Here is an 8792-nt window from a genome sequence, read left to right as displayed (position 1 = left end):
ACATGCTCGGTTGCGACCCAACGTGGCTGTGGCCACGACGGCGACGTGCGGTGGCGGCGGCGAGCTTCGGCTCCGATGGCCATGGTGGTTAGAGGACACGGACGAGCGCGGGGAGAGGGGGAAACGGGTCAGTAGCTCACTGCGGTTGCAGGGGAGCGAACGGCGAGCTCGGGGGAGAGCTGGAGCGAGCGGGCGGCGAGGGGGATCTCCGGCGACCGAGGTTGAAGACGAGCTCGGTGCAGCGTCTCCGGGGTGAGCGAGCGCTCGGGGATGGGTCGAGGCGAAGTAGCAGACGACGGTGGAACTTCTTGGCACGGCGAGGCAACGAGTGGACGGCGGTGGCTGCGGTGGAGCTTGTCGGCGGCGACGGCTGCGCTCGGCAGGGAATGGGGAGAGAGCCAGAGAGGGGGGCACTACTAGGGAAAAGGCTAGCAGCAGCGCGGGTTTTAGACCTATCAGTAGCGCGGGGTGGTGCGCTACTGATAAGGCTCTACAGCTAACGAATAGCAGTAGCGTGCCTCCACCCATGCTACGGCTAAATCGACTTAGTAGCAGCGAGTTCCAGGAGGAGCGCTGCTGGTAATTAGTAGTAGCGCTTCTCTCTGCCCGCGCTGCTACTATTATTTCGTATTTTATTTCTTTTTTATTTCATGTTGTATTCGTACACCTTTACACAAATTTTCATACAACAGGAATTTACAAATTGTTTTTACATCATAATGAGTTATTACATCACAGGGTGAAAGAACCGTGTGGACTAGTTTCAAGTGGACGGACATCCACTTGAAACTAATCCGCGGTTCTTTCACCCAATGATATAATAAATATCATCATCAACATATCTTTAACAACTTATCATCATCATCATCATCATATCATTGGTCACTAGACGTAATCACAAGTACTCCTGACATCTTCAACTCTAACGCATTGTATCACATAATAAACATATTGTACCTCATAGGACCTACTACATTCTCTTAGGACCTACTATATTCTCTAAGGTAAAATAGCAAAAAACAAGATAGCCCCTCGCTCTCCATTATGGAGAATGCAAATTATCCTGTCTCCAATTCTTGCCTTTCGCTTAATGTTGCTTCCAAGAACCTCCTTACGAATGTCCAAACATTTTTTCCACTCTTTGATTAGCATGTGTTCACCGGTTTCAGAAATTCGATATGCACAAGTGAGATCCGTAGGATGACCTGGCTGTAGGTTCAGAACTTCAAGGCGACCATTGTAATACATCAGATGAGGCACACAATCCATCGGGATTTGCTGTTGAAAAACATAGTAATAACTTCGTAGTTAGCAATGATGTACTAGTTTTAGAAGTATGCAAAAGATGCACGGATGTCGTAATAGTAAAATATCTTACTAGGGTATCTCCATAGAAGTTATCGTGGTTCAACACGTGCACTAGTGGCACATATTCACCATAATTTGGAGGAGTTCGATAATAGGTATTGTAATTCTCAAAAAAAGTACAATAAGCAATCAGATGATTTTTCTCCTTATAAGTTAATTCGGAGCCATCAGTGTAGTGGGTTTTGTCTACCATCTTCTGCACATTCTTTGAAGATTCAAAATAAGCTGTCAATGGAAATAAGCTGTCAACTATTTTGAAATAAACAATATAAATTAGTTAATAGCTATGTTTGAGAAACTAACATTGCGGTAGAATCGGAAGCGTATCAACAAGGACACAAATGTCCATATTGTCTTGCTTGATGTCAGGATGACCCAGATCCGTGGTGACATTCATACCCTCCTAAAAACCATACATTTTGCAAAGTGCTTCCCAATTTTGACAACCAAAATGGGTTACGCTCTGAGAATTATACAGATTTACTTCAAAATAGATATCATGATGGGTCCTTAGGTGTATTTTCTTTGTTTGAAAATTTTCATGGTCTTCAAAACCCATCCTCTCCAAGACATAGCGTCTTGCATGGCATGGGATAAGCTAGTCGAATTGTAAAAGATGAAAATTAGACGTTGAAATAGTTGAAGTCATGCTTAATTACGACAAAAACACTTGTCGTTGTTGCGTACCGTTTCAACATCGAAGGTCTCCTCGAGCTTAATGCTAAAGCGCCGAACTTCGTCCAGCTCAACGAACCTCTCGCACATACCTCGATCGTCGTGGCACCAGCTGCACTCCCCCGGGAGACTGTCATCGTCCGAGTACGACATTTCCTACGTTCATAATTCAAAGATTAAACTTGTACAATTAAATATATGTACTAAAAAACCTAAATTAGATCATTATTTTTCAAAGAAAATCTAGGCCACTCGATATTTCCCACATATTCTAGCACAAGTCATGCCAGAATTCACGAAAAAATCTGGCATGACCTTTGCTAAAAAAGGACATATCGAGTGCCTGAAATTTGCCGGAAGGGAAATTAATCAACACTCCGGCAAAACATAGTCCACTTGGAGGTGTAACCAAAACATGAAATAATTGCTTAAACTAAAAAATAACACCAAATATGGCATGTTGAACTTGTTCTATTAATTCAACTAGTTCTTACTAAATATAAACTTAGTATAAAAAGAAAAAAACTAGTTCTTTCTAAAAATGTAGTTCAACTAGTTATTAATTTACTTACTATACTAGTTCAACTAAAACTTAACTAGTTCAACTAAAACTAAACTAGTTCTATTAATTCAACTAGTTCTTACTAAATATAAACTTACTATAAATAGAAAGAAACTAGCACATCTATTACTACTAATTAACATCTAACTACTACATCTACTACTAATTAACATGTACTACTGCTAATTATACATCTACTACTAATTAACATCTATCCACTACTTCTAAAAATCATTATCTATGAACCCTAAATTAGCATCTACTACTACTAAAATCATCTACTAACTAAGAAAAGAGAGAGGGGGTTGGGGAGGGCTGGGGGCTTACAGAGGGAGAGACGGTGGCGGGGAGGTGCTCGGCGACGGAGGGGTGGCGAGGGCGGGCTCGGGATCGGGAGGGTGGCGGTCCTGGGCGGCGGGCTCGGTCGAGGGCGGCGGCGGTGAGGTCGAGGGCGGCGACAGTGTGGTCGAGAGCGGCGGCGGTGAGGTTGAGGCCGGGCGGCGGCGGCGGTGAGGGCGCAGGGGCGCTCGGGCTCGGGCGGCGGCGACAGGGAGTAGGGGACCAGGCCGGTGGGGAGGAAAGGAGGACTTAGCGAAATTTTGATGCGGGGGGTGGTTAACTCGAACTAGCAGTAGCGCACGTACAGAAAACGCGCTATAGCTAACTTATCTACAGCGCGTTTTGGGAAAAACCAGTACTGCTAATGGAAGAAGTTATTTCTTTTGTTTAGTAAAAACATCAAAAATATACATTGGTCATCATTGATCTTTTTGTGTATAATCTAAATAGTCAACATGAATCCTCACTATACCTGTATAGGCACAGGCGAGGATTCATATTTCATCCACAAATCATACACATATAGTTCAATGAAGACCAAGTGCTCGAGATAGGTTGAGAAGCAACATATTTAAGGTGGTAAACACCTTGTTCGCTTAGCAGTATGGTACTAAATTTAATTAGTTTCGGTCATACTTACCAGCAGCGAGTTTTGAGCAAAACCGCTGCTACTAAGTTCTTTAGCAGTAGCGCGTCCACGGGAAGGGCGCTACTACTATATCTAGCCTGGAGGCAACATCGTGGCAATTATAGTAGTAGCGCTCTTTTCACCTAGAGCGCTACTGCTACTCAGTCATTAGCAGCGCTCTTTTCTAAAGCTCGTTGCTGCTAATTAGCAGTAGCGTTTGTTTTTATACCACGCTGCTGCTAAGATTCTATGTATAAGGTTTTCCCTAGTAGTGGGGAGAGGCCACGGGGAGAGTGGGGAGAATGAGAGGGGGACGTGGGGGAGTGTGTGGCACTCGTAGGTGCGTCCGGGGCGTCGGCGGAAGCAGGAGGTGGCCGGCGTGTGGCCGCGGGCGCCGGCCACGCGCTTCTCGTCCTCCTGGCGAGAGGAGGAGGACGACTGGCAGGAGCCAGTGGACTGGGCCGAGCCGGTGGGCCAAGTGGGCTGCGCCAGGTAAGTCTCTGTTCTCTCTCTCCTTTTCTGTTTTTCATTTATTCTATTATTTCTGTAACTTCAGGGCTTTATTAAAAATGCCAGGGCATTTCCAAAAATCATAAAATTAATCATGGCCACTGCTTAGAATATATCCAACAGCAAACATTTTAGTTTATGATTATTTGAGCACTTAAAATATTTTATAGCATTTAAATGCCCAAATGCAAATACTATAAGAATTAATCCAATGACCTTATGTTGTCCTAGAAAAATGTGCACCATTTTTGTCAAAGGTTTTAACCCAAAACAAAAAGGGTGGGCTTTTTAGAAGGGCATTTCAGGTTCATTGAAAAAGTTTTTAGTAAACCCTAGTTGTTCCAGGGGGGTGCTGGGGGTTCTGTCATCCCCATTTCAAATTTAAGAGAAATTTAAACATGATGCACACTCTAATGCTTGAACTAGCTAGGGTGTGACATCTACAGCATTCACTTATTGCTAATTCTTCAAGTTGACTTTTCTGCTAAGTGAATGTGATCGGACGCATCCCCCTCTATGCTAAACTCAACCCAGTCTATTCACAAATTCTTCATGGCGTTCTATTTGAAACCCGTTCAAAATCTTCATTGTGTCCATGTCGGCTGAAAAATTTGCAAAGGAAACTTCAAAATATTCTTATCTAAATTTTTGGCTTTTGTCGCTCTAACCGTTCCGCATCCCACGATGAGATTATTCTATTCACCCACGAACTCACACGATCTCCACTTCACAGTACGTGGGTGACACATGTCGCTAGGATGAGAAGGGTTAGGGGCACGTTCGTCTATTTTCCTTGGACGAACGGTTTTTCACCTCGGCTATAAATACCCCTCAACCTCCTTTGACCTCATTTACCCCACTCAACCTCACCCCCTCGCTCGAGCTCTTTGACCTAGCGCCGCCGCTACTTTCCATCGTCGCCGGTGAGGAAGAGATTCACTGCCTCGACCTCGTCGCCATCGTACTCGCGCCGGCCACGGAAATCTTCACTCCGTCGCCGCCGTAGCTGTCTTCCGCCGCCAAGTTAGGGCGTGGAAGATCTGAACGGACGAACTTCTCAACTTCAACTCCCAGTTCGTCGTGTTCTTCGTCAAGGGTAAATAAAATTTATTTTTACTGCCCTTGTTGATTCCAATGATTTCCAAAAAAACTTCAAAAGGTGTTTATTCTTCAACTTCCACACTCTTAAACACCACACTTACATATGTTCTTGATTTGTTCCTCTAAGCAACGTTTTTCCTCAATATTTCTCAATTGTGTGGATTTTCAATATATACAACTCTGGAACCTAAGTCAAAGACCGCTTAGTGAAATTGCTCAAGACACCCCTGGTCAAATTCCTTAAACTTGATGCTACGTCTTGAGCTTGCGTTGGTTTTCTCCGAAGAGGAAGGGATGATGCAGCAGATTAGCGTAAGTATTTCCCTCAGTTTTTGAGAACCAAGGTATGAATCCAGTAGGAGGCCACGCTCAAGTCCCTCATACCTACACAAAACGATAGCTACTCGCAACCAACGCGATTAGGGTTTGTCAATCCCTTCACGGTCACTTACGAGAGTGAGATCTGATAGATATAATATTTTTGGTATTTTTGGTATAAAGATGCAAATTAAAAAGTAAAAGCAAAGTAGAAAGGAAAGCAAGATTAAAGTGATGGAGATTGATATGATGAGAATAGACCCGAGGGCCATAGGTTTCACTAGTGGCTTCTCTCAAGAGCATAAGTATTCTACGGTGGGTGAACAAATTACTATTGAGCAATTGACAGAATTGAGCATAGTTATGAGAATATCAAGGCATGATCATGTATATAGGTATCACGTCCGTGACAAGTAGACCGAAATGATTCTGCATCTACTACTATTACTCCACTCATCGACCGCTATCCAGCACGCATCTAGAGTATTAAGTTGAAAACAGAGTAACGCCTTAAGCAAGATGACATGATGTAGAGAGATAAATTCATGCAATATGAAATAAACCCCATCTTGTTATCCTCGATGGAAATGATACAATACGTGCCTTGCTGCCCCTTCTGTCACTGGGTAAGGACACCGCAAGATCGAACCCAAAGCTAAGCACTTCTCCCATGGCAAGAACTACTAATCTAGTTGGCCAAACCAAACGAATAATTCGAAGAGACTTGCAAAGATAACCAATCATACATAAAAGAATTCAGAGAAGATTCAAATATTATTCATAGATAGACTTGATCATAAACCCACAATTCATCGGTCTCAACAAACACACAGCAAAAAGAAGATTACATCGAATAGATCTCCACAAGAGAGGGGGAGAACTTTGTATTGAGATTCAAAGAGAGAGAAGAAGCCATCTAGCTACTAAGTATGGACCCGAAGGTCTGAGGTAAACTACTCACACTTCATCGGAGAGGCTAGGATGATGTAGAAGCCCTCCGTGATGACGGCCCTCTTCCGGCGGAGCTCCGGAACAGGCCCCAAGATGGGATCTCGTGGATACAGAAAGTTGCGGCGGTGGAATTAGGTTTTTGGCTCCTGTTCTGATCATTTGGGGGTACGTGTGTATATATAGGAGGAAGAAGTACGCCGGAGGAGCACCAAGGGGCCCACGAGGCAGGGGGCGCGCCCTAGGGGGGGTGCCCCCCACCCTCGTGACCGCCTCTTTTGTTCCTTGGAGCAGGGTCCAAGTCTCCTGGATCACGTTCGGTGAGAAAATCACGTTCCCGAAGGTTTTATTACATTTGGACTCCGTTTGATATTCCGTTTCTTCGAAACACTGAAATAGGCAAAAACAACAATTCTGGGCTGGGCCTCCGATTAATAGGTTAGTCCCAAAAATAATATAAAAGTGGAAAATAAAGCCCAATATAGTCCAAAACAGTAGATAATATAGCATGTTGCAATCAAAAATTATAGATACGTTGGAGACGTATCAGGCATCCCCAAGCTTAATTCCTGCTCGTCCTCGAGTAGGTAAATGATAAAAAGAGAATTTTTGATGCGGAGTGCTACTTGGCATAATTTCAATGCAAGTCTTCTTAATTGTGGTATGAATATTAAGATTTGAAAGATTCAAGACAAAAGTTTGTATTGACATAAAAAATAATAATACTTCAAGCATACTAATAAAGCAATTATGTCTTCTCAAAATAACATGGCCAAAGAAAGTTATCCCTACAAAATCATATAGTCTGGCTATGCTCTATCTTCACCACACAAAATATTTAAATCATGCACAACCCCGATGACAAGCCAAGCAATTGTTTCATAGTCTAACTTTTTCAAAACTTTTTCAATCTTCACGCAATACATGAGCATGAGCCATGGACATAGCACTATAGGTGGAATAGAATGGTGGTTGTGGAGAAGACAAAAAGGAGAAGATAGTCTCACATCAACTAGGCGTATCAACGGGCTATGGAGATGCCCATCAATAGATATCAATGTGATTGAGTAGGGATTGCCATGCAACGGATGCACTAGAGCTATAAGTATATGAAAGCTCAAAAATAAACTAAGTGGGTGTGCATCCAACTTGCTTGCTCATGAAGATCTAGGGCAATTTGAGGAAGCCCATCATTGGAATATACAAGCCAAGTTCTATAATGAAAAATTCCCACTAGTATATGAAAGTGATAACATGAGAGACTCTCTACTATGAAGATCATGGTGCTACTTTCAAGCAAAAGTGTGGTAAAAGGATAGTAACATTGTCCCTTCTCTCTTTTTCTCTCATCAATTTTTTTATTTGGGCCTTTTCTCCTTTTTATGGCCTCTTTTTATTTGGGCTTCTTTGGCCTCTTTTTTTCGTCCGGAGTCTCATCCCGACTTATGGGGGAATCATAGTCTCCATCTTTCTTTCCTCACTGGGAATATGCTCTAATAATTATGATCATCACACTTTTATTTTTCTTACAACTCAATACTTAGAACAAAATATGACTCTATATGAATGCCTCCGGCGGTGTACCGGGATATGCAATATGACAATGATGGAGTGTGTCATGATAAACGGAACGGTGGAATGTTGCATGGCAATATATCTCGGAATGGCTATGGAAATGCCATAATAGGTAGGTATGGTGGCTGTTTTGAGGAAGGTATATGGTAGGTGTATGATACCGGCGAAAAGTGTGCAGTATTAGAGAGGCTAGCAAAGGTGGAAGGGTGAGAGTGCGTATAATCCATGGACTCAACATTAGTCATAAAGAACTCATATACTTGTTGCAAAAATCTAGAAGTTATCAAAGCAAAGTATTATGCGCATGCTCCTAGGGGGATAGATTGGTAGGAAAAGACCATCGCTCGTCCCCGACCGCCACTCATAAGGAAGACAATCAATAAATAAATCATGCTCCGACTTCATCACATAACGGTTCACCATACGTGCATGCTACAGGAATCACAAACTTTAACACAAGTATTCTTTAAAATCACAACTACTCAACTAGCATGACTTTAATATTATCACCTCCATATCTCAAAACAATTATCATGCTTCAATGTTTTCTTAGTATTCAACACACCCAAAAGAAAGTTTCACAAATTTTGAATACCAAGCATACTATTATTAAGCAAATTACCATGCTATTAAGAGACTCTCAAAATAATTTATGTGAAGCATGAGAGATCAATAGTTTCTTTAAAAAAATCCACCACCGTACTCTAAAAGATCTAAGTGAAGTACATAGAACAAAATTATAATGCTCAAAAGATATAAGTGAAGCAC

This window comes from Triticum urartu, chromosome 3A, assembly GCF_056163025.1.
Source record: "Triticum urartu cultivar PI428250 chromosome 3A, HENAU_Tu73, whole genome shotgun sequence".
NCBI classification, from domain to species: Eukaryota; Viridiplantae; Streptophyta; class Magnoliopsida; order Poales; family Poaceae; genus Triticum; species Triticum urartu.
The sequence above is the reverse complement of the archived record's forward strand: the minus strand, read 5'-3'. Positions refer to the sequence as shown.